We start from the raw sequence: 27,805 nt of genomic DNA, 5'->3' as shown, positions 1-27,805 counted from the left end.
GCTGTCATCAAGGCTAAGGGTAGGCTAACAACATACTGAATTCCTGCATTACCGATGGAGGCTCTGAGCACTATGGGACTTAACATCTATGGTCATCAGTCCCCTAGAACTTAGAACTACTTAAACCTAACTAACCTAAGGATATCACACAACACCCAGCCATCACGAGGCAGAGAAAATCCCTGACCCCGCCGGGAATCGAGCCCGGGGACCCGGGCGTGGGAAGCGAGAACTCTACCGCACGACCACGAGATGCGGGCGTTACCGATGGAGGGCACCACAAACTTGAAAGTTAGTTTCAGTCAGGTGTCTGGATACTTTTGATCACATAGTGTATGTGGAAATGAAGAATGGCGTTTAGCGCTAAATCCTCTTGATCATTGAAGAAGACAAAACCGCACAACAGAACTTCTAGCTCGTTCTACTGATGCAGCCCGAACGACTGGGATCTATTTATCTCCAATTTTAAGAGTAGCCACTAAAAGTTGTAAAACTAATGAGGTCAAATAAAGGACAAGTTTGATTTTCAAGTAGATATCGTCAAGAGAGAAGGGAGAAGCTCGCATTGGTCAAGGATGAGAATGAATATCAGTCCCTGTCCTGGTTACGTAATAACCGTAGCATTTGCGTGACAATTTACGGAAATCACGGAAAACTTGCCAGGTGGAATTTGGTATCTACACTTGCCGAAACTTAAGACAACGCCTGAACCAATACGTCACCTCACCCGATAGTATAAAGGTTATACGGCATGTAGAAGATTTTGTTCCTATTTGCCACGTTAATGCTGATAACATCAGCAAAGACATAACTTTTTACTTCAATCAATGCTCACCAACTTTTATTGTGGCCGTACCAGTTTCGACTGCATAGTCATTAGTAGCCGAAAAACAATGCCTTCTTTATTTCCATATCCATTGCACAAAACACCACACGGTGGTTAGCGGAGGATGCCTTTGCACCGCTGCTAATCACTCCCCTTGCTGTTCCACTCGAAAACAGAGCAAGGGTGAAACGACTGTCTATATGCCTTCGTACGAGCACTAATTTCTCTTATATTGTCTTCGTGGTCCTTACGTGAAATGTATATTGTCGGGAATAGAAGCGTTCTGCGGTTAGCTTCGAATGCCGGTTCTTTACGTTTTATCAACAGTGTTTCGCGAAAAGCACCTCGTCTTCCCTCCAGAGACTCTCATTTGAGTTCACAGAGTGTTTCCGTAACACTAATGGAGAGGAAAGGAATATGTGGAAAACACTGACAAGGAGAAGGGAAAAGATGATAGGACATCTGTTAAGACATCACGATATGACTTCCATGGTCTAGAGGGAGCTGTACAGGACAAAAACTGTAGACAAAGACAGAGATTGGAAAACATACAGCAAATAACTGAGGACACAGGTATTTGCTATCCTTCTTGGTGTTGCAATTATTTTAATCACCAGCTGTAATTTTCGTTCACGTTAGGAATATTGTGAGGCACACCAAGTGTCAGAGTGAACTTTTTTCGAAATAGTAAGTGTTGTTGTTGTTGTTGTGGTCTTCAGTCCGGAGACTGGTTTGATGCAGCTCTCCATGCTACTCTATCCTGTGCGAGCTTCTTCATCTCCCAGTATCTACTGCAACCTACATCCTTCTGAATCTGCTTAGTGTATTCATCTCTTGGTCTCCCTCTACGATTTTTACCCTCCACACTGCCCTCCAATGCTAAATTTGTGATCCCTTGATGCCTCAAAACATGCCCTACCAACCGATCCCTTCTTCTAGTCAAGTTGTGCCACAAACTTCTCTTCTCCCCAATCCTATTCAATACCTCCTCATTAGTTACGTGATCTACCCACCTTATCTTCAGCATTCTTCTGTAGCACCACATTTCGAAAGCTTCTATTCTCTTCTTGTCCAAACTAGTTATCGTCCATGTTTCACTTCCATACATGGCTACACTCCATACAAATACTTTCAGAAACGACTTCCTGACACTTAAATCTATACTCGATGTTAACAAATTCCTCTTCTTGAGAACGCTTTCCTTGCCATTGCCAGTCTACATTTCATATCCTCTCTACTTCGACCATCATCGGTTATTTTACTCCCTAAATAGCAAAACTCCTTTACTACTTTAAGTGTCTCATTTCCTAAGCTAATTCCCTCAGCATCACCCGACTTAATTTGACTACATTCCATTATCCTCGATTTGCTTTTGTTGATGTTCATCTTATATCCTCCTTTCAAGACACTGTCCATTCCGTTCAACTGCTCTTCCAAGTCCTTTGCTGTCTCTGACAGAATTACAATGTCATCGGCGAACCTCAAAGTTTTTACTTCTTCTCCATGAATTTTAATACCTACTCCGAATTTTTCTTTTGTTTCCTTCACTGCTTGCTCAATATACAGATTGAATAACATCGGGGAGAGGCTACAACCCTGTCTCACTCCTTTCCCAACCACTGCTTCCCTTTCATGCCCCTCGACTCTTATAACTGCCATCTGGTTTCTGTACAAACTGTAAATAGCCTTTCGCTCCCTGTATTTTACCCCTGCCACCTTCAGAATTTGAAAGAGAGTATTCCAGTTAACATTGTCAAAAGCTTTCTCTAAGTCTACAAATGCTAGAAACGTAGGTTTGCCTTTTCTTAATCTCTCTTCTAAGATAAGCCGTAAGGTCAGTATTGCCTCACGTGTTCCAACATTTCTACGGAATCCAAACTGATCTTCCCCGAGGTCGGCTTCTACCAGTTTTTCCATTCGTCTGTAAAGAATTCGCGTTAGTATTTTGCAGCTGTGACTTATTAAACTGATAGTTCGGTAATTTTCACATATGTGAACACCTGCTTTCTTTGGGATTGGAATTATTATATTCTTCTTGAAATCTGAGGGTATTTCGCCTGTCTCATACATCGTGCTCACCAGATGGTAGAGTTTTGTCATGACTGGCTCTCCCGAGGCCATCAGTAGTTCAAATGGAATGTTGTCTACTCCCGGGGCCTTGTTTCGACTCAGGTCTTTCAGTGCTCTGTCAAACTCTTCACGCAGTATCATATCTCCCATTTCGTCTTCATCTACATCCTCTTCCATTTCCATAATATTGTCCTCAAGTACATGGCCCTTGTACAAACCCTCTATATACTCCTTCCACCTTTCTGCCTTCCCTTCTTTGCTTAGAACTGGATTGCCATCTGAGCTCTTGATATTCATACAAGTGGTTCTCTTCTCTCCAAAGGTCTCTTTAATTTTCCTGTAGGCTGTATCTATCTTACCCCTAGTGAGACAAGCCTCTACATCCTTACATTTGTCCTCTAGCCATCCCTGCTTAGCCATTTTGCACTTCCTGTCGATATCATTTTTGAGACGTTTGTGTTCCTTTTTGCCTGCTTCATTTACTGCATTTTTATATTTTCTCCTTTCATCAATTAAATTATAGTATTAAATTATAGTAAGTGTAGTTATGCTAATACTTTGGCTCCCAGATCTCATTATTCACCTATGTCATAGTTATCTTGACAAGTGTTCTCTACCTTTCTTATTTTAGAAAATCTGAGTGTCACTGGTTAATAAAAGACAATATTAAAAAGAGTAATATAGCCAGTGTTGACTGCTTGTTGAAAATATGACTGAGTCGTATCACCAGTGACGCTTCAGTAAGATAGCTATTGTGTTCTCTAAATGAGAAGTAAAGTAAATTCAGTGTAACTGAGGAAATACCGGCAAATTAAAATCCGTGTTCAAGATACATAAATTTTGCACATTTCATTTTAAGCTATTTGTCAGTGTGTTAATTAATTGGTTTGTATTCCGTTGTTTCAAGTGTGCTCAAAATTAATTGTTGTTCATTCATTCATTCAAGTGACTTCGCCGGCCGCGGTGGTCTAGCGGTTCTAGGCGCTCAGTCCGGAACCGCGCGACTGCTACGGTCGCAGGTTCGAATCCTACCTCGGGCATGGATGTGTGTGATGTCCTTAGGTTAGTTAGGTTTAAGTAGTTCTAAGTTCTATGGGACTGATGACCACAGATGTTAAGTCCCATAGTGCTCAGAGCCATTTGAATGAAGTGACTTCTACATTATTTAATAAAGGAAAGTTCAATGAGCCTTACTTGCAAATTCTTTGGGTTCTGCACACTTAAGTAGAGAGAGTCTTTATCATGCAGTCATTTCAGTAACGAGCACTGATTTATTATACCAAATTATTACTTCTTTTTGTCTTAATGAGACAAAAAATAGTTAACAATTTCTCACTGTTATTTGCTGTAGTACCGTGTTGTGTTGGTTACGTGAGTGTAGCCCTTCTGTTGCCACTCGCTTACTTAATATTCTGATTATCGATTGATAATAAACACGTGCTGCCCAACTGTACTGGTGACCGTTTATTTTTAAAAATTAATTCATTTGATTTTGGGTGGGTTATTTGGAATTTCGTGGTACTCCTTTCCGGTGGGTTATTTGGAATTTCGTGGTACTCCTTTCCGCTTCGTTCTTTAACATGTGGCATAGCACTGTATTACATTCATTATTCGAAATTAAAAAAAGCGGAGACTATGGAAAGTTGTACCCTTCTCTTATTAATTATTCACATCGGAGACGATTGCCTTAAACATTGGTAATCCCATTAGACTCACGTGATGACGGTCCATGAATTCGCAGTAACCGGTTAAAATGTGAGGAGATTACAGCAGGGCCAAAATTTTGCTTGGATTCTCGATAACATCTTTCGGTAGGGTGAATGTTGTATGTTTCGTTACACGAAACATAAGACGTTCACCGTACCGTACAGACACAAGAATTTCTACTAACTTTCGTCTGTCGACATTTCCACGTTCTTTTTTGAAGTGAGAACTCAATGGTTCTCAGTATTATCGGAATTTGGTACTGAACCCTTGTGGATCTTTTCTGTCCACTTACTCAGCACATGTTTTGCCGATGATTGGGTGAAGACATAGTGGGAACCAAAATTTCACTATGGCTCCTACCAGAGCAGTTATGGGCTATTGATGAAGACTAGTCAATGAAAACTGGTATAACCACTAAATAGGATCGTGAGCGTTAACTAAAATAAACTGTATTACATGAAAGATAAAAGAAATTATTCAGGTAGTGAAGGGAGACGAAAATTTAATAGTCATGGGTGACTGGAATTCGTCAGTAGGAAAAGGGAGAGAAGGAAACATAGTAGGTGAATATGGATTGGGGGGAAGAAATGAAAGAGGAAGCCGCCTTGTAGAATTTTGCACAGAGCATAACTTAATCATAGCCAACACTTGGTTCAAGAATCATAAAAGAAGGTTGTATACCTGGAAGAATCCTGGAGATACTAAAAGGTATCAGATAGATTATATAATGGTAAGACAGAGATTTAGGAACCAGGTTTTAAATTGTAAGACATTTCCTGGGGCAGATGTGGATTCTGACCACAATCTATTGGTTATGAACTGCAGATTGAAACTGAAGAAACTGCAAAAAGGTGGGAATTTAAGGAGATGGGACCTGGATAAACTGAAAGAACCAGAGGTTGTAGAGAGTTTCAGGAAGAGCATAAGGGAACAATTGACAGGGACGGGGGAAAGAAATACAGTAGAAGCAGAATGGGTAGCTCTGAGGGATGAAGTAGTGAAGGCAGCAGAGGATCAAGTAGGTAAAAAGACGAGGGCTAATAGAAATCCTTGGGTAAAAGAAGAAATATTGAATTTAATTGATGAAAGGAGAAAATATAAAAATGCAGTAAATGAAGCAGGCAAAAGGGAATACAAACGTCTCAAAAATGATATCGACAGTAAGTGCAAAATGGCTAAGCAGGGATGGCTAGAGGACAAATGTAAGGATGTAGAGGCTTGTCTCACTAGAAGTAAGATAGATACTGCCTACAGGAAAATTAAAGAGACCTTTGGAGAGAAGAGAACCACTTGTATGAATATCAAGAGCTAAGATGGCAACCCAGATCTAAGCAAAGAAGGGAACGCAGAAAAGTGGAAGGAGTATATAGAGGGTTTATACAAGGGCGATGTACTTGAGGACAATATTATGGAAATGGAAGAGGATGTAGATGAAGACGAAATGGGAGATAAGATACTGCGTGAAGAGTTTCACAGAGCACTGAAAGACCTGAGTCGAAACAAGGCCCCGGGAGTAGACAACATTCCATTTGAACTACTGATGGCCTCGGGAGAGCTAGTCATGACAAAATTCTACCATCTGGTGAGCACGATGTATGAGACAGGCGAAATACCCTCAGACTTCAAGAAGAATATAATAATTCCAATCCCAAAGAAAGCAGGTGTTGACAGATGTGAAAATTACCGAACTATCAGTTTAATAAGTCACAGCTGCAAAAAACTAACGCGAATTCTTTACAGACGAATGGAAAAACTGGTAGAAGCCGACCTCGGGGAGGATCAGTTTGGATTCCGTAGAAATGTTGGAACACGTGAGGCAATACTGACCCTACGACTTATCTTAGAAGAAAGATTAAGAAAAGGCAAACTACGTTTCTAGCATTTGTAGACTTAGAGAAAGCTTTTGACAATGTTAACTGGAATACTCTCTTTCAAATTCTGAAGGTGGCAGGGGTCAAATACAGGGAGCGAAAGGCTATTTACAGTTTGTACAGAAACCAGATGGCAGTTTTAAGAGTCGAGGGGCATGAAAGGGAAGCAGTGGTTGGGAAAGGAGTAAGACAGGGTTGTAGCCTCTCCCCGATGTTATTCAATCTGTATATTGAGCAAGCAGTAAAGGAAACAAAAGAAAAATTCGGAGTAGGTATTAAAATTCATGGAGAAGAAGTAAAAACTTTGAGGTTCGCCGATGACATTGTAATTCTGTCAGAGACAGCAAAGGACTTGGAAGAGCAGTTGAACGGAATGGACAATGTCTTGAAAGGAGGATATAAGATGAACATCAACAAAAGCAAATCGAGGATAATGGAATGTAGTCAAATTAAGTCGGGTGATGCTGAGGGAATTAGATTAGGAAATGAGACACTTAAAAGTAGTAAAGGAGTTTTGCTATTTAGGGAGTAAAATAACCGATGATGGTCGAAGTAGAGAGGATATAAAATGTAGACTGGCAATGGCAAGGAAAGCGTTTCTCAAGAAGAGGAATTTGTTAACATCGAGTATAGATTTAAGTGTCAGGAAGTCGTTTCTGAAAGTATTTGTATGGAGTGTAGCCATGTATGGAAGTGAAACATGGACGATAACTAGTTTGGACAAGAAGAGAATAGAAGCTTTCGAAATGTGGTGCTACAGAAGAATGCTGAAGATAAGGTGGGTAGATCACGTAACTAATGAGGAGGTATTGAATAGGATTGGGGAGAAGAGAAGTTTGTGGCACAACTTAACTAGAAGAAGGGATCGGTTGGTAGGACATGTTTTGAGGCATCAAGGGATCACAAATTTAGCGTTGGAGGGCAGTGTGGAGGGTAAAAATCGTAGAGGGAGACCAAGAGACGAATACACTAAGCAGATTCAGAAGGATGTAGGTTGCAGTAGATACTGGGAGATGAAGAAGCTTGCACAGGATAGAGTAGCATGGAGAGCTGCATCAAACCAGTCTCAGGACTGAAGACCACAACAACAACAACATGAAATATGAGCAACGGCCTTGCCGCAGTGGATACACCGGTTCCCGTCAGATCACCGAAGTTAAGCGCTGTCGGGCGTGGCCGGCACTTGGATGGGTTACCGTCCAGGCCGCCATGAGCTGTTGTCATTTTTCGGGGTGCACTCAGCCTCTTGATTCCAACTGAGGAGCTATTTGACCGAATAGTAGCGGCTCCGGTCAAAGAAAACCATCATAACGACCGGGAGAGCGGTGTGCTGAACACACGCCCCTCCTATCCGCATCCTCACTGAGGATGACACGGCGCTCGGATGGTCCCGATGGGCCACTTGTGGCCTACAGACGGAGTGCTTTTTTTTTTTTTTACATGAAATATAATACCTCCTAATATCAATTTACATAAAACCTTTTTTTCACCTTAATTGCCTTGACGCGGTTCATCCTTGCGTGCAAGGCCTTAGGCCTTACACACTTTCGACGTAAGTAACTGAACAGTAGTGTCACTGTGTGTATGTGGTGTGGTGGACAATAAAAATGGTCCAAATATAAAATGGCACTGCATTTCTGATTAAGTGCGTATGGGGGCAATTAAATGACGAATCAGTGTTCTTCCTTCAGGTGTCCGTAAGCTTAAGAACAAATTTGAAATGAAGCATTATCTACTTCCCAGTCAACCTTAAGGTGCATGGGTGGTGAGGGTACACAGTGTAACTTAATCATTTTTATTTCATTCTCATCCCATTCGTAGATGGTAGTCGAGAACAAATTTTGTCAGCGCCCGCCTGTAAGCGCCCTTTGTACAACAATTTTGCTGTCCTGGACATTACGCTAAATGAAGGATGGAGGAACTAATGTGTTACTTGACTCGTAAGGCAATGTCATAATTTGTAATTCAGAGAATAAGATTCCGCGATTATATTTCGTGTATAGATTTCCACTGGAGTTTGTTATGCTTTTCTTTGAGACTCTCGCACTAACCAAATCTACTATGAATCGCGCAGCCCTTCTCCGAAGCTTCTACTTCATTAATTTACATATGTAACGGTCGCAGGCAACATTAATCGGTAGAACAGATGCATGCACTATCTTCATGACCGAACTACAAATCCTTGTGATTCTTTCGACAAATCTTAGCCTCCATCTTCCCTACACCTCCACTTTAAATTACTCTGGACAGATAATTTTACATGGTTCACGTTATCAACTAGATTCCAATGAGTAATCGCCGATCATAGTCACACAAATGCTGGTCTCTGCGATAATTTATTTGCATTAAATTACATGTATTTATGCCTTCTTGCAGGATGTGAAAATTTTCTTATTACGTCATCTCGCTATAACCGACTGCCTCGTCTTCAAACAGTTGCTTAAAGTTTCTGCTACACGTGTAGGATAGTGCCTTGAACCCAACAAAAATTGTTTAAATGACACCATTTTTAGACATCTCAGGCTGCGCTATAAAGTTTTATTTCTCATATTGAACTTATTTTGGATCTTAGTTTACTTTCAAGTCTTGAGAAAATAATAGTATGAGAATTTCCATTAGCTTGGTGACGACTTCTCGCAAATCGGTCTATTTATAGAGCGAATTCATATTCGACAACGTAATATACGTAATGGAGTAGGAGGCAAGACAATAGAAAAAGCACGAACAGAAACAAAAATGACACCGTGTGAATAGGTGAAAACTTTAAATCTAACAGCGGTTTGTATGTACAGATTTTCTCCTCCTTCCTCGACTGACAAGCTGCGATTCATGTTGGTGACACAGTGATGTACCTAGGGTAAATGGCGCCCAGGACGAACTTGAACTTGGCTTAGCCACAGCCTGGGGGATATTTCCAGAATGAGATTTTCACTCTGCAGCGGCGTGTGCGCTGATATGAAACTTCCTGGCAGATTAAAACTGTGTGCCAGAGGAGACTCGAACTCGGGACCTTTTCCTTTCGCGGGCAAGTGCTCTACCAACTGAGCTACCCTATAGCACGACTCACGCCCCGTGCTCACAGCTTTACTTCTGCCAGTACCTCGTCTCCTTCATTCCAAACTTTACAGAAACTCTCCTGCGGACCTTGCACAACTATCACTCCTGAAAGACAGGCTGTGGCAAAGGTCCCGAGTTAGAGTCTCTGTCCGGCACACAGTTTTAATCTGCCAGGAAGTTTCTATCAAAATTGCTTGAGAAATACTCCATTTCTGTGTGCTCCAGTGGAACTCTGCTTTTCAACATGTTGTCAAATACATTATCAACGTACTAATGCCTGTTTTTTTGGGTTTGGAATCTTATAGGACAACTGCTAAGATCATCAGTCCCTAAGCTTACACACTACTAAAGCTTACACACTACTAAACTTAAATTAGCCTAAGGTCAAACACAAACACCCATGCCCGAGGGAGGACTCGAACCTCGACAGGGATCACTACCTGTTTGAATATGGTGCTGTCAACGTCTAATCAATGTTAACATCAGCTCCAGTTTTTAGCGTTTGACCTAAGGTTCCTTATCTTAATTTGCTAAATCCGAAAGTTATCCACAAGAAATATTGTACATGGCACGAAACTGCTGTACTGCACCTACTGTTATTCTAAAGAAGTTACTTCGTAATATAAGGTGTTATGTAACTTATTTACTAAGGTGCCAGAAAAGGCCATCACACTCCACACAAAAAGAGCGGCAAACGTGGCGCAACTAAATAAACTCAGCTTTTGTACGAGTCACTTTCAAACTCCACCTTTGAATCTCGAATAATTTGATTTACATATGGAGCATCAGATGTTTTTGATGCGCTTTAGTAGGTCGCAAAACTCAATCATTTGTTGTTTAGGAAATAGGATTTTAACAAGTGAGTTGTTGATCTTAGAGTAAATATATTGTAATTTGAACAACGAGTGATCTGCTGATTTTAGCGACCTAATAAAGCTGTGATATAAGAGGTATTCGGACTTTACATAATGGTCACAGGCCTCCTACGTAGCATTAAGAGACAACTTGAAGTCTCTAATTTCCGCTAAATAGTTGCCAGAGGAAGATGGCTACTTTTGAAATTCCGAGAGCATAAGTTCCAAGTACGAGCCAGTGAATATATCCCAGGAAATGATTTCAAATCAGAGAAATTACAACCCATACATAGGTTTATCGACAGTTGCTTTTCCCGCGCACCATTTGCTTATGGTACAGAAAGAAAGGAAATGATTGTTGTACCAGAAAAAACCTTCCGCCACATACCGTAAGGTGACTTGCAGAATTTGGATGTAGACTTACGGCACGACAATATGCAAGCTGCGCAACAAATTTCAATACGAAGTAAACAATACATGCAATGCGAAATTAAAACTGTCAAGAAACGAATGTTCTAGGAGAGCTCGGAGTCAGATGGTGCATATTATGTTACGCAATGCGAAATCTTACATGTTCTGTTTTCACTAGAGAGCCTCGGCTTTCAGTGCTCACACAATATCGTCGGAACAAGGGAAGCTAACAGATTATAAATTTGTATGGTTAAAGCTCAATTAAACTTAAAAGCTTGAAGCTGCACAATCGGACAACCAAGCAAGTCTAAGTGCGAACACAGGATCTTTCTTAAGCTTCGTGCACGTCACGTCTGTGTATCTTCTGGCACGAAATCTCCACTTTCGCGAACAGGAAGATTACATTACGTAATTTTCATCTGTGTAAATAAAGATGCAAAAGTTCGTTTGTACAAGATCGTAAATCTCAGAAAGTTCTTCGCCGATTGCTTTGAAATTTTGCCACTCTCTGTAATTCTAATACGCAGGTGACAATATTACGAAAAAGGAAAGTTGCTACTCACCATATAGCGAAGATGCTGGGTCACGGATGTGCCTATCTGCGACTCAGCATCTCCGCAACTTTCCATTTCATAATATTGTTACATTCCATCCTGGATTTTCCATTGTTTGAATACGCGCATGATATATAGTATTGAAACGTTATCAGCAAACAGAAAAAGAGGGGGTAGGAGGAGAGGGACAAATACAGGGGAGAGAAGGAGGTAAGGATGAACATCCAATCCCCAAACATATTACAAACATGTGCTTTCTCTTTTCTTTTACTTCCACTTAACCAGACTGAACCACAGCAACTCGTGGCCGTGAACCACCCGTCATTAATGAAAATGTTAATTCTGCTACAGTGTGACGCTGGTTAATGGAACTTAAAGGGAAATTTCACGTAAACGCCTGGAATTTAGATTATTTCTGGTTAACAATTATCCTGAAAGGTTGTTAGTTCTTTGTTCTTCGGTGAATGAAAATGCATAACTTCGTAGTACACTTGAGGGGAAAGAGGAGCTGTGCGTGAAATAACAAAGTACATATGCATCTAAGGACAGGACTAGAAGTCAGAGAGAGACTGAGAGACTAGCAAGACTGGGCGGGGCTATTTTAATAACAGCATGAAACAGTGATTGTCGTATATCACAAAGAGCATTATACTCAACAATATCATGTCATCATATATAATGTAGAAACAGACAGAAAATATGCAAACATTAATTAAACGAGGTTCAGTGACAGCTAAAGCAAAAGTATTGCTCTGCGGTAAATAAATCATTGCCGTTTCCAATTAAATAGTAGTTTGATATGCACAGTGAACATATAAAAGTGACGACTGCAGAAATTAAAGCATATCACTGTCCCGCAATCATTTAATTTCCTCGTTCGATTTCATCATTTACTACGCCGAAGTGACACAAAATTCTGTTTATATCGATAAGCTATTCTAGGAGGTTTACGCAGCTGGTCAAGGGCGTTTGGCATCCAACCAGAAAATCTAAAACGCCCAGTGTTAACAGTACCCGACAAAAACGGATGAAATAACGATCATATGCTGTGTACATATCTAAATATCAGTAAAATATTTTTTTCCAACTAACTAAACAAAGTTGACCATTATTTCGAAGTGACATAATTTGTTGGTTGTACGCGTCACATGACGATAGCCTTGTGATCCTGATAAAAATATAATAATGTATAGTTACTGAGAAATAGTGCGGAGATAAGGTACAAAGTTTAGCCCTTTCGGTGAAAGACTTTAAGATAATTCTTCAGGCTTTTGTGGCCATTGTCACTGAAGTAAAATATTCTGGATCACATTGTATTTTTCTTCAAAGCACTTCTCCAAACTTGCCGTTTGTTCTCGTGTCCTCGGGAACACGAAATAGTTCCTGAGACCATCAGAGGAGAGAAAACGTCAAGTTTAGGGAAATCAGTTTGAAGAGGAATATGAAGTCGCCTCTCACCCTAAAGATCTGACCTGCTGTGTTTAAGGTCGGAAATGCACATTCGATTTTGGTGTCGTCCGACGTTTTTCCTGTGTGTTGATTCCATCCGTGAAGTGGAAGGTCTAGAAAGTATTTATCCACGAATGTCATGACACCTTCACTGCACTTGAAAGTTTTCCAACCACAAAAGTATTTACATGAAGGCACAGGTAGAAACCACAATATGCCAAATCTGCTGAAGAGGGTAGAAGTTCAAATTTGTACTTCAAAACTTTCGATTTTGACAGTGGCAAGCCAGGATGGAGAAGGAAGTCGGCTGCCCTTTCAAAAGAACCATGCCGGCATCTGCGAGAAGCGATTCAGGGGAATCAGGTAAAACCTAAATCAGGATGGCCGGACGCGCTTTGAACCGCCATCCTCGCGAATGAGAAAGCAGCGTGCTAACCACTGCGCCTCCTCGTTCGGTTCTGTTTTGGGCAGTCCTATGTTGCCTCACCCCCGTATTATACTAATGTGCTTGCCTCTGCTTCTCGGCTTTAGATATTTGCCTTGCAGTGACTGTTCTTAACACCGCCCGGAGGACAGTATGACTTACCGTATGCCACTGACGCGGACAATCGTTGTGCCCGCACTATTGAGCACTATTTATAAGTATTCTGAAAGAATTCTATACAATCGGATTAGTCCAGTGATCTTTCAGATACCTCCTACTGAGCAAGCTGGATTCTGGCCAAGACGGAAGTGCGCGGATTAAGTCCTATCATTAACAACGTTTACTGAAGCAGGACAGCAAATGAAGCAGAAAATATGTTGCTTTCTTTGATCTAAGTGCAGCGTATGAGACGGTTTGGAAGCATGGACTGGTTCATAAATTATTACAACCTGTTCTATGCAGATGGACCAAAACTAACTGACAACATGTTAGTTGGAAGGAGATTTATAATAACTACAGGGTAAGACACTAGCTGTCCAGAAGTTATGAATAATGCCTTACCTCAGGGATCCGTTCTTGCTCCTCCATTGTTTATTTATGCCTATCTGATGTCCCTCCAACACAGTTCAGAAAGTTTGACTATGTGGACGACTGGACAATAGCTACCCAACACAAAACCGTCGAAACAACTGAAGAAATGCGAATTTATGTTATAGACATCCTAAGCCAATATTTACGTAAATGGAGGTTACAACCAAACTGAAATACAACATTAGTTGTATGTTTTTATCTGTCCAATGGATTGGCCTTTTCAGTCTGTTTTGAGGGAAACGAACTTCAACATAACATGCATCCAAAATACCTTGGGATCACGCTAGATAGGACATTTTCATTTTAGGAGCACTTGACAGGAACAACTGCAAAGCTCAAAAGCAGAATCAACTTTCTCCACAAACACTGTGGCACTAGTTGGGGATCGTCAGCACTCTCTCTCCGAGTACCGGCATTCGGATTAGTATACTCAACAGCAGAGTACTGTGCGCCTGTCTGGCTTAACAGGCCATACGTAAAAAAGAGGTACAACTTAACGAAGCCATGCGCATTGTTAGCGGGTGAATATTACCACTCTCACGTACTGGTTAGCTATTGCAGCCACAGTCCACCTACTGATATCAGACGGAAGAGAGTGCTTGCTATTACTTGAATACCACAAGATTGCTGGTAACACCGACCTTCAAATATTGTATGATGTATTCACTGCGAAGCAAAAAAGATGAAGAGCAAGACGTCCCACTCTTACCACAGCCAGGAATCTCAGAAACTGAATTTAATGCCATCGATGAATGGAAACATCTCTGGCAACAAAATTGTCCTCCACAGTGCCAGAATTGCCCTACATCCAGGAAAAAATCGTAGAATTTGACGAGTGTCCAGCCACTTGGATCACCCTGAAACGTATCCGAACGGGCCATGGAAGATGCGCAGACACACTCCACAAGTGGGGTAAATCCTCATCACCACCGCGTAACTGTGGTGCGGAACGACAGGCAGTTGACCACTTATCAACATGTCCTACCCGCGCCTACGAGGGTGCTTTCGAGGTTTCCTGACAGGGACGGGTGGTGTGATAAAATATATAAAAGACGTCGACATCCCTATATACCTGTTGTCATTTGTTGGTTAATAATGGCCTATTTCTACCTATTTCAGATGAGAATGTCTCGGTAGAACCTCGAGCTAGTCTCATCTGAAAAGGTTTGTGCTTATGTTTCTGAAATGGTTTGTGCTTATGTATGTTTACTGTGTCTGTGTGTATTGGTATATTACTGGGAGTGTTGCAAGTCAGGACACTACATGAGATTCAGCAGCTGTTTGTTTGTCCCATTGTTGGTAGTTGTGATATATTCTACGTGATACCTTAGATACATACACCTGGTATTGTACAGATTAAATACTGATTGAGTACTACATACATGGAATACATGAATTTTAGCTTTACATGAGAAACACACTTATTTTTGTAAATTTGTTAGTAGAAACAGAATGTAGTTCATTGCCGCTTGAATTCCTTAAATAACTTAATACATTACATTTTCAGTTTTATACATACTTTATACAGAAAATACATCTGATACATAAAATTCATTGATTGTAGATTTCAATACAGAAGAGAATATACTTCTATCTACACACAGTAAGGCAAGCCATACATTACTGCTTGTGTGTAGTATACTTTAAACAATATGCAGAATGTTGTTGGGGAGGAGGAGCCTCAGAATACACAGACTGTATTACACATCCAAATACAGTATATCACTTCCCTCTACATATTGCAAATTATTTTCAACACACTCATTGTATTGCATTTTCTTTTATTTTATTTTTCTTTGACATTTGCATTATGTATGTTACATTCTCATCAACTAGGCAGAAACAAGTTATATGGAACCATTTTAACAATTGTTAAGCATTCAATTCGCTGTAACTTTATAGAAACCTTTATATACGATGTTCTTTATATTGCTTAAAAAAAGCATTGACAACTGCATTCCAATAAGATTGTAACAATGAGAAGTCTTTGCTGTTAGATTTTGAAGCGTCCAACCCACATTACATTTCAAGGTGGTGGGTTACTCTGTACTGTTAATGAAATAAATAAAAACAATTGTCATTTGTGTTATTTCAAAATGGAGAGCTGTGTTTAAATGTTTACTTGCAGTAGGTTTGTCATCTTTGTATATGCATGTCATATGATAAGTAAATAAATAACCCAGCGACTTCTTCCTCTTTCCTCGGATAAAGAAACCATTGCGTGGTAGGCGTTTCCGGAATGATGGGAAGGTGATGTTTGCTGTGGAACGTCTCGTGAACATACTTCTGCAACCATTTTCACTGTCAAGTTGTCAATCGGTGGCAAAATGAGTCGCATTGAAGGCTGGATATGATGACAAGGATCAACACAATAAACAAGTTTCATGGTCGCAGTTTGATCTTTTTCGTGGTGATAATTAAAACTTCACGATTACTCCTCGCGTACAGACCTGGTAGTGTACAATATGCCGTGTACGTAAGATACCGGCAATCGATAATTTGAATGTCAATTTAGGTGAGACATTTTGTAATTGCTGTTCGGCTTACAAAGCCAAGGCTAACTAAATGAATCCACTTCTTTTTTGGTGCTTCCACTCACTACTTAGATTGATATATTTCTGGTGTGGTTATGCTGTGGTTCCACAGACATATCTACGCATGAAATTAGTTGAATTCCTTTTAAACCGGCCCAGATATTACTGAAAAATTTGCAGTCGCACTTGTTTTCTGCACCAGACAGATGCGGAGCACATCTCTTTCCATAATAGACTTTCTTCTGCAGTGTGTGTATGCGTTATTTCATACACCGTTATTCACCGACGGTCCAGTACTATAAGAAATTTTAGATGGTACTTCGGTAGTCACCAAGCAAAAATTAAAGCTGTGAATCAGAGCGATAGTTACTAGTGGTCTTTGCCTATGCTTACAGGTCTGGGCTTCTTTACTGTATCACCGATTTTCGCATTGTAGTAAGTGCCTTGTCTTTGCAATCTGTGAGTGGTAGAGACAATTTTGGAAATATTAAATCAAGAGGGATTCTATATTGTGAGCAGGCGGATAGGTCAGCAGCAAAAATGGGTTTATTTTTCAAATAAATAGGTATAGTTCTCATATTAAAACACACAAGTGCAAGGTAAGATAAGATAAATTCATTAACTTCTGTAAAATATGTATACATACAGGGTGTTTCAAAAATGACTGGTATATTTGAAACGGCAATAAAAACTAAACGAGCAGCGATAGAAATACACCGTTTGTTGCAATATGCTTGGGACAACAGTACATTTTCAGGCAGACAAACTTTCGAAATTACAGTAGTTACAATTTTCAACAACAGATGGCGCTGCGGTCTGGGAAACTCTATAGTACAATATTTTCCACATATCCACCATGCGTAGCAATAATATGGCGTAGTCTCTGAATGAAATTACCCGAAACCTTTGACAACGTGTCTGGCGGAATGGCTTCACATGCAGATGAGATGTACTGCTTCAGCTGTTCAATTGTTTCTGGATTCTGGCGGTACACCTGGTCTTTCAAGTGTCCCCACAGAAAGAAGTCACAGGGGTTCATGTCTGGCGAATAGGGAGGCCAATCCACGCCGCCTCCTGTATGTTTCGGATAGCCCAAAGCAATCACACGATCATCGAAATATTCATTCAGGAAATTAAAGACGTCGGCCGTGCGATGTGGCCGGGCACCATCTTGCATAAACCACGAGGTGTTCGCAGTGTCGTCTAAGGCAGTTTGTACCGCCACAAATTCACGAAGAATGTCCAGATAGCGTGATACAGTAATCGTTTCGGATCTGAAAAATGGGCCAATGATTCTTTTGGAAGAAATGGCGGCCCAGACCAGTACTTTTTGAGGATGCAGGGACGATGGGACTGCAACATGGGGCTTTTCGGTTCCCCATATGCGCCAGTTCTGTTTATTGACGAAGCCGTCCAGGTAAAAATAAGCTTCATCAGTAAACCAAATGCTGCCCACATGCATATCGCCGTCATCAATCTTGTGCACTATATCGTTAGCGAATGTCTCTCGTGCAGCAATGGTAGCGGCGCTGAGGGGTTGCCGCGTTTGAATTTTGTATGGATAGAGGTGTAAACTCTGGCGCATGAGACGATACGTGGACGTTGGCGTAATTTGGACCGCAGCTGCAACACGGCGAACGGAAACCCGAGGCCGCTGTTGGATCACCTGCTGCACTAGCTGCGCGTTGCCCTCTGTGGTTGCCGTACGCGGTCGCCCTACCTTTCCAGCACGTTCATCCGTCACGTTCCCAGTCCGTTGAAATTTTTGAAACAGATCCTTTATTGTATCGCTTTTCGGTCCTTTGGTTACATTAAACCTCCGTTGAAAACTTCGTCTTGTTGCAACAACACTGTGTTCTAGGCGGTGGAATTCCAACACCAGAAAAATCCTCTGTTCTAAGGAATAAACCATGTTGTCTACAGCACACTTGCACGTTGTGAACAGCACACGCTTACAGCAGAAAGACGACGTACAGAATGGCGCACCCACAGACTGCGTTGTCTTCTATATCTTTCACATCACTTGCAGCGCCATCTGTTGTTCTCAGTGCACTCATTAATAGTGTTAAAGTTAGATGAAGTATAATATGATTACATCTGACTTACGTTATTTTCACGCATTTTTTTGGACTTTAAGGAGATCGTTAATGGAAATACACTGAAATGTTTTCATTTAATGGAGCAACATGTTCCCCTTCCTTCTACTATACCAATGAAAGATGTTAGTGGAGAAATTTTGTTTTAGTTAGTGCGCGGGTTTCTTTTTGTATTGACGTGCGTATAAGAAAGGAGAAATGTGAACACAGTCCATCAACAAGACGCGACGAGGAGCGAGTGTCTTTACGTAAGCTGGACAGGTCATTTACGCTTTGCCGTCGCGGCTTGGGGATGCTGTGGAGTCCAGAGGAGGACAACTCCGGACGACAGTGGTCTCGCGCCAGAACAAAAGAAGCTTGTTAGTAGACTCTGTTATTCATTTACTTGCTTATCTCACTCTCTCTCGATCTATCGCTTGCAGAGTTGTGAGTTATGTTGCGATTGTAAATAAGAGCTCTGGTTGACTGATGTTATAAAAGCTTACGACAAACGTCAGAATACAGAAGAATTATTGAAAACGTAGTTACGTGATTTCACAGTCGATAGAGAATACGAACTGCCTTACAGCCGTCGAATCGGCTGCAGCTGAAACGAAGTCCGATAGAATAATTGCTGGCACTGCATAGCAGGATCACTGTATCAAGTATCAACGAAAAAGCGGCTGTAAGAAGATATTCAAAGGTAACTGTCATTTGTACCAATGTCAAGGCGACAGATCGCGTCATGGAATAGGTACCCTCAAAGTCCGAATGGGGCAGTACCATTCCAATCTCAGTATTTCAGCTTGTCAAAGCTAACATGTAACTAAAGACAAGAACTATAAAATAAATTACGCTATACAAATAAGTATACTTTGTACATAATTTTAGTGGAATTTTTGGATTTACTTTCTTGTTCTTTTTCTCCTTTTACTGCCAATAACTTTCTGCATTTTATTACAACAAACTACGCACAAAAATAGTTTACAAAGCGGTGGGGAGATCTCAGGATACCGTAATCATCTCTTCACTTACAATAACACAGTGACTGTTGTGAGCCGGCCGTGGTGGCCGAGCGGTTCTAGGCGCTTCAGTCTGGAACCGCGCGACTGCTACGGTCGCAGGTTCGAATCCTGCATCGAGCATGGATGTGTGTGATGTCCTTAGATTAGTTAGGTTTCAGTAGTTCTAAGTTCTAGGGGACTGATGACCTCAGACGTTAAGTCCCATAGTGCTCAGAGCCATTAGCCATTAGACTGTTCTGAAATGGACTTAAAATTATTGAACGTACCAGCTGACATATTGCAGCAGCTAACATTCGTGAGTTGTGCTGACCCTGGCTTATGCGTTGCTTTAAAACTTGGCTGTTACTCTGCGTTTGGTTACCCGCGGTTATTGCGGTTATGCCGTGGTTCTTCCTCTTTCTACGTGTGGCAGCAGCGGTGTGTATCGATATTTGCACCGTATACCATCTTTGGTCTGGTGTTTATAGTTCCGGCTTGGCGGTATGCAGCCCGTCGGTTGGTTGGAGCGGATCAGCAAGCAAATTTCCGCGCGGCGCAGTCGGCCGGGGCCCGCTGGCGGTCTCTATGCAGTGTCGGAGCGTGTGGGGGCTGTCTCGAGTGCTACAAAGTTCGTGGCTCACCGACCCAGGACATGAAAGTTGAGTGGTGATTTAATTACCGAAGCCACGTCTGTTCACGTTGTTCCCTTGGTTGGTGGTTCGCTGTTGGTATTCCTGGGATCAACAGCGAGCGTTCGAGTTGGTGAAGATTTAGCTGTCGTGTGGTGGAATTAACTATATTTGTCTGTTTGAAATTCAAGTGCACCAGCGGAATTTTCTGCTTTGTGGCTGTTAGAGTTCCGGTTACCTGCCCTGGTCGTTGACGTAAATTCAGACAGTGTTCTGTCCTCACTCGTTGTCGCTGTCCAACATGGTGTGTAGTCTTGACAGCTTAAAGTATTTTTGGTTGTGGGTAGCTCTGTCTGTAACGTTTTGACTTTGGAATTCTCGTATACTGGTTGGTGGTTAGCAAGTCGTCTTGTCGGTGGGTCCCTGACTGTATGTTGGTTGTGTTGCCGGGGGATCAAGTATAGTTGGGCCGACTTCTTGTCTCACCAAAGCAAACGTTAAGATGTCAAGGGCAGACTGAGCCCCCTGGAAACTTCTGAGCGCCGTTGCCTATACTGCCTTTCTTGTTGGCGTTTAACTGTACATTTTTAATGGCTTATGGCCGATGGTTGGAATTTGTATGCTTGTAATTGTGTTTTTAAAATCAAAGGCCTTCAGCCGTTTTAAAAGAAAGTTTTTCTAAATTGGGCAAGTCTTACATTGTCGGAAGATAAAGCTTGGGCCTTCTGCCTGCTAAAAATTTATTGTATTGTTTTAAAAGCATCGTCCTTCAGCCGCTTTAAGTTTTAAGTATCCTACTTATCAAGTATTACCTTTTGGAAGATAAAGCTGTGGATCTTCTGCCTGTTGAAAATTTTTCGTAATTGTATTGTTCTTAAAATGATGGGCCTTCAGCCGCTTTTAAAAACTTAATCTGACTAGTGAAATCTTACATCGCTAGGCCTGACTGCCGCTCATTCTGGCCCCATTCCACAATTCCTACTACTTGTCCTGTCCTGCAGGTTTAGCAGGGCGTCTCTCTTGGAGTGTATTCAGATAGTGTAAACAGCACTTCGCAGGTGGCTACTCAGTATGACAGTCTGAGTACCATATTCAGTCAGTAGAAAAAAAATTGCGCATGTAAGTTACGCAAGTTCAGTAACAGTTTGATCATGTGAAGGGACAATAAACACGAAGCAAAAGTTACGACTACGCCTGGAGATTCCGTAGTTTGATAATGTCAACACACACACAAATAAACTAACAGAATTCCCCATTCTCTGTGCGAATTTCGCCGCTGTCGAGACAGCGGGAAGCTCACAACAGGGCGTAATTTAATTCTGTTCGGTACAGGAAACTGACGGTAACATCTGAAGGAAAGTGTCCATGTGTCAGCTCTCCAAAAATTGTAATCTTGTAAACCACCAGAAAATATTATTTCTGAGTACACTCCACTGCCAAATGCAAATTTCATTTTGCGAGCTTCCATAAGCTGCAGTTTTCCCATTCTCCGCCGTATCACTTCTCGATCCTCGTGAAGCAAGAACCTCTGCGGAATTTTTAATCTCTAAAACAGGAGGTGCAGCAGTTAATTCTGCAATATGCAATTAAAGAGGTAAATCACGGAATTTTTTTTTTAATCGCGGGAGCTTATGTTGGATAACTTGTCGACGGGTGTATTAATGTGTGTTAACGTCGATTGTTACCAATACACTGCAAATATACAAGCGAATTTCGGCTAAAAGGATAAGAACCTGAGTAGTTGCAGATCAGCCGCTCTGAAATCGAACGGAACGGATATTTAACAACTTGTTCAACAGAACCTACAATTCTGTCCTTCAACAGGACACTAAATTATAGACACACACAAAAAAAGAATATACTTTTTACTTTAGTTGCAATACAATACACGTAGCCTAGAGAACATCTGACACGACGAACAACGTCGAAATAATCGTTACGAAAGTATTAAATTCTGCAAGTTTTCAATTATATAGGCCACGTTTCTTCTATTTGAACTGTTTGTGTAGCGAACATGAAACTCGTTCCCCAATACTTATTAGGCTATGATTATCGGTATCTCATGACTATACTTACAAGTCATTGTCATTTCAACATCATTACTGACCAGGAGAGAAATTGCAATACATTTATAAGAAATCGACGTTCAAAGTTTACCGAGTCTTTCGAACAATATCAGATGGTGAATTTGGTTTGTGGAGCGCTCAATTGCTTGGTTATCAACGTCCGCACACATTACCCATCTTCTCACTGTGCAGTCTCGCCAATGATGATGATGATGATGATGATGAAAAGATGAGGCCAACACAAACATCCAGTCTCCGGGCAGAGAAAATCCCACACCCGCCCGGGAATCGTACCCGGTGCCCTGTGGTCCAGAGGCAACAACGCAAGCCACTAGACCACGGGATGCGGACAAAAATAAGACAGAAACGGGGGGGGGGGGGGGGGAGAGGAGGGAGGGGGTTGTTTGGGGTAGGAGACCAGACAGGGAGGTCATTGTTCACATCGGATTAGGGAAGGACGGGGAAGGAAGTCGGCCGTGCCCTTTCAAAGGGCATTTGCCTGGAGCGATTTAAGGAAATCACGGAAAACCTAAATCAGGATGGCCGACGAGGGATTGAACCGTTGTGCTCCCGAATGCGAGTCCAGTGTGCTAGCCACTGCGCCACCTCGCTCGGTAGAGTAACAATCAAGTAACAGCGTTAGTGTAATCGCATGAAGCAGCCCACTTAAAAGTCCGCTTCTACTGCGTTCGAGTCTCGTTAATTTTTTTCTTTTATGTGCAGCCAAACACTTCTACAGCTACAAAGAACAATGTTTCTTTAGAAAGGAATAATGAAGATAATCAGAGTGATTCATCCATCACGAAATATAACCGAGGTGTCTGTCTTCTCCTCCTCCTCCTCCTCCTCCTCCTCCTCCCTAACACTCTGCACTGTCTCCTCCCGCCCGTTGGCCCTTTCCTCCTTCCCTCTCTCTGCCATCCCCTCCTTACCACTCTTGTCTCTCCATGCACCCACCTCCACCCTTCTCTATGCCAATACGAGGTTGGTGGTTCTTACTCCCTCACAGTATTTCTTTCCAGGTAGCACGTTGTATGTGTACTGAAGTTTGCTTGAAATCGGGACTTAGGAGGAGCTTTGTACCCGCAACTTCATCCCTATACGCACATGTCACATTTATCATATTTCTACACATGTTTCAACTGTATCCTTAGCAAATTTGGCTCTCAATTTCATTTTCACGTAGCACTATATTCATGACGTCTTATCTCTGGAACTATGTGTCGTACAACTTTTTTGCGTATATTTAGCAGCATACGGGATCCTATCTACGAAATGTGTCGGGAATTGAGTTAGTAGTAAACTAGTAAACTACGTCATGCATTATGCGGCGATTTTACTGCATGAACACCGAAAATTTAGCAAGCGTTAAACATTTTTCCTTTCACCATTTGTGTAGGGTGTTAGCATCAACAAGTTTCTTAAAGGTTTGAAATTATGTTGTAACCTCCCCACAAAAATTTAAAAGAAAAGACAATAATTAATAAAAATGGGAGCCAAGTGTAACCTCCCGCTATGAAATTTACTGACAAAGGCAACAAAAATGTGAAATTCGCAATCTGACTCTGCTGTAAGCTCCCGCAAAAATAATGAAAAACAATTCAGTACTAATGAAATCTCAGTGATAATGATAATTCAATTAAACCGAAATATCGGTCTTTGGCCCTGTGCAAATCAGAATTAAATTCTTACCTCATTGTAACTGCTAGTCAAATTTCTGCTCTTATTATTGCGCACAGCTTGGAGGAACTGCATTGCAAATAATAACATTCCTTTTTTTTGTAATTTAACTGAAACTTTTCTTTAAGGGAAGTGTAACGAAATCGTTAATTCAATTAAATAAATTTTTTTGTAAAATTACTTTTGAAATCAAAATTATTATTGGGGCACTTGTTGGAAATTAATTACAATCAATAAACTTTACATTATCTGATGATTACCTTAATCAACAATATACCTCATTCAGCATCTTGACCAGTGCTGCCGACAGACTACATCACACAACCGCACTGGGCTGCTACTACTGACCGACTGCTCTGCATGACGACTACTAGCGTACTCCACGACGACTAGCACTGTACTCCACGACGACTACTACTGAACTGCTCTACATGACGACTACAACTGTACTGCTCGCAACACTCGCGCGGTCAAGCGCAGACTAACTACGATTATAGGCTCTCTGGTCAAAGATTTTAACGTGCCTCACCATCGCTGCTATGTTACATACGTGTTTCAATGTATAAAGTTTGTTTTAAGTGTCTAAGAGTTTTCATTCTGAATACTCGATGAATAAAATTTGGGTATCTGCACGTCGTCGTCTACACTTTTTTTTCACCCCCACCCCTGCCCCTTTGGTCCTTACCCCCACAGTGCATCTCTCCAGACAGTAAGTGATATGTCTACCACGTGCGGTTCAGACTGATCCAGTAGTTTAGGAACAAATGTGGAACATGCCTACATACATTTTTATAACAGGTATGGATTTTATATACATTTAAAAAAGTAGATTGTTTATTACAGCATCTCATAAAAGTAGGAAGTACATCAGTCAATAACTTTTCGAGATTCTTGGTAACAATGTTAAACAACGTCTTATGTTCATATGCTTGTATAGGTCATACCTCACCACGAGTGTCTCAAATGATTATTATTATTCATTTCGAAGAATCCTGATTTGTTGTAACGACACGGTGAAACAGTAGAAAAAAATTCTGAGACCCGAACATAAAATTTTTGCTCTTCCGTCTTGCCGCTTTGGCTAACGCCGCTGCTCCGCGGCTGGCCCTTTCGTTGGTATGCATCAGGGTCGTAAAACTTTGAACATCGATTTCTCCAAAACGCTTAGGTAGCGAATCATACTAGAACAGAATTTGTTACATTTTATTACGTATCAATATCGCGCGACAGATAAGCAAGACCAGCGAGTTTTATGTGTATGAGGCGGCGCCAATCCGCGTTTTCCAACGTTCTGAACGCCGATTTTAATCTCAGACAACTTTACGATTACTTAGTTGAATTGAACAGAATTCCCAAGTCACGCTGCTGTGCGGTGAAAACGAGTGCCGAGAAAGCTGTTGGTCGACTTCTGAAATGCTCTTTTCCGCACCACCTGTTCCACACCACGCCACATTGAAGACAAGGCAGTAACGCCCGGAAACAAGTTAGTGCGTTGTCAGCATAAACAAGTACGATATATTTTTCTCTGTATCGAGTGATATAAAGACACTGTACACAAATTTGGAACGACGAAGGTTCAATTCCCCGTCTTAAAATCCGTATTTACTTTTTTACGTAAATTCCCAAAGGCAAATGGCAGGATGGCTCCCATGAAAAGGACACGGCAGTTTTCATTTCCCACGATTCCTCCATTAAATTCTTCAGAACAACTGATTCCAACTACCAAACTAGACATGTTTTAGACAAAGGAAGCAGTTTTTCCTCTCATCCCCCAAGAACTTCAGGAAAACTTGTTACAAAACGACACTGCCTGTATTAGGCACCAAAAGTGTCAGAAAACGGAGGATTCATGGAGTACTTAATTCCGTTAATTTCCCTTTCTTGAGGCAGCAACTTGAATGGTCTTAACTGCAAAGGAGTCGGGTGCGTAAGGGGTAGACGCGTAAGAAGTAGGTGCCTTGTACGAGTGTCAGTCAGGGCTACAGACTCCTACTGTTCTCATAGTGAACCTCGCTGTGGAGATATCTAATTCAAAAAATCATTAAAAAACAATGACCATCGACAGATACGTCCACCTGTGCGACGCTGACTTGCAGATGCCACCTGAAAAGATGGGCGAATGAATTTTAATTCGGGGTGCCAATTCTGGTTCCGACGGATGGAAGGACAACGACATCCAGCCACGGTCTCACCGACTGCATTTTCAGACACACTAAGCTGTTTAGAAGGCCGTGAAATATAAATAATGGGCTCGTCGGTACTTTGTGTAGCGGAGCTAGAAATTAATTTCTGGGTAATGTTATGTTTCCAAATTAATCACAAGCTTCTGTGCTTATTGTCGATCAACAATTTTAAAACAGGTTTTATAGATACGACTAAACTATGGTTGGAAAATGTAGTTCCTGAGTGTAACGTATGAAGTAACATGTCCCAATTACCGGTTTTGTGAATGAAAACCGCCTTTTTCTTGCTGCAATGTATTCTTTTTCCTTCCAGGCGCGTTTCGCCTTTCACTTTAAAGCTTCTTCAGTGGAATCTAGAATGATATAGTTTTTCTTTCGGCTGTTTCAGAGTGAAAGGTAATTTATCTTCTTTTCCTGTGAGTAATGAGATAAATGAAAAGTAACTTGCGCTGTTTACGCTTCACAACCGTATCCAGCAACACCCAGTTACATCAGAAATCTCTTTAAATTTCATTTACCATTCGACAGATTTCTCTGCATACGTACACAATCCACCCTTTTCTTTATAACATAGGGTCTTATCGATATTTCGAATGAAAAAAATCAATAATTCAACCATAAAAGGTTGAAATAAGCGGATCAATTATAAATGAAGTCTCATAAGCTGATAATGAAACAGTCACAAAAACAGTGCCGATTGCCAGAGACATTCTTTCGCTGGCAATGACCAGATAAATAGTGGAGGAAGTGCCCTATCAGTGATTTGTCTCTCTTCAGCAAGAGATGACCGAGACGTCACAACAAAGATTTGAAGTTTAAAAAGCTCTTTAAGGCCCCCACACAAGTCAGGCCGCGCGCACATTCTTGCCCGATGCGTGTGGAGAAAAATCGCACTTGGCAGTGATAGATCGCTGATCGCTGGGAATTCCCATGCAATGTGATGAATCACGTGTGACGGGTGACAGTATGACTGCCTGGCTGAGACTTGTTTGTCTCGATATTAAGAGTGTTTGTGTAGTTTTGTTTCATTTCGCTACGCCCACGTAGAATAAGAACTTCGTTACAATTTGTAGTTATTCAGGGAGCACAAACCAGTGTGAAAAGTGAAGCTGAATCCAGAGTTGCGTCTTACATGAAAATGGACTACAAATAAAAACACAATGACACTCAGATTTTTCGGTGATCAGTATTTTGAAGCTTCTGCTGTATAAGTAGAAACACAGGGGAAGTTCATGGCAACAGTCACGATATACATTATTAAAGTTTTAACTTTCACAGAGAATGAGGTAATATTAAGTGAGCAATTTACTTTATATACCTCGGGGAACATCAGTTTGGATTCCGTAGAAATATTGGAACACTGAGGCAATACTGACCCTACGACTTATCTTAGAAAATAGATTAAGGAAAGGCAAACCTACGTTTCTAGCGTTTGTGGACTTGGAGAGCTTTTGACAATGTTGACTGGAATACTCTTTCAAATTCTGACGGTGGCAGGGGTAAAATACAGGGAGCGAAAGGTTATTTACAATTTGTACAGAAACCAGATGGCAGTTATAAGGGTCGAGGGACATGAAAGGGAAGCAGTGGTTGGGAAAGGAGTGAGACAGGGTTGTAGCCCCTCCCCAATGTTATTCAATCTGTATATTGAGCAAGCAGTGAACGAAACAAAAGAAAAATTCGAAGTAGGAATTAAAATCTATGGAGAAGAAATAAAAACTTCGAGGTTCGCCGATGACATTGTAATTCTGTCAAGAGACAGCACAGGACTTGGAAGAGCAGCTGAACGGAATGGACAATGTCTTGAAAGCAGGATATAA

General features: G+C 41.3%; 1 protein-coding gene and 1 pseudogene across 3 annotated transcripts in view; one reads left to right on the top strand and one right to left on the bottom strand.

Annotated features, from left to right (window-relative positions):
- The window catches only part of LOC126187490 (uncharacterized), a 1,186,162-nt gene that overhangs the window by 969,695 nt on the left and 188,662 nt on the right, over window positions 1–27,805 (bottom strand). The gene's annotated exons all lie outside the window — the stretch shown is intronic.
- On the top strand, window positions 7,580–7,697 carry LOC126189194 (5S ribosomal RNA; annotated as a pseudogene).

Source organism: Schistocerca cancellata, chromosome 5 (genome assembly GCF_023864275.1).
Source record: "Schistocerca cancellata isolate TAMUIC-IGC-003103 chromosome 5, iqSchCanc2.1, whole genome shotgun sequence".
NCBI lineage: Eukaryota > Metazoa > Arthropoda > Insecta > Orthoptera > Acrididae > Schistocerca > Schistocerca cancellata.
The sequence above is the reverse complement of the archived record's forward strand: the minus strand, read 5'-3'. Positions and strand labels throughout refer to the sequence as shown.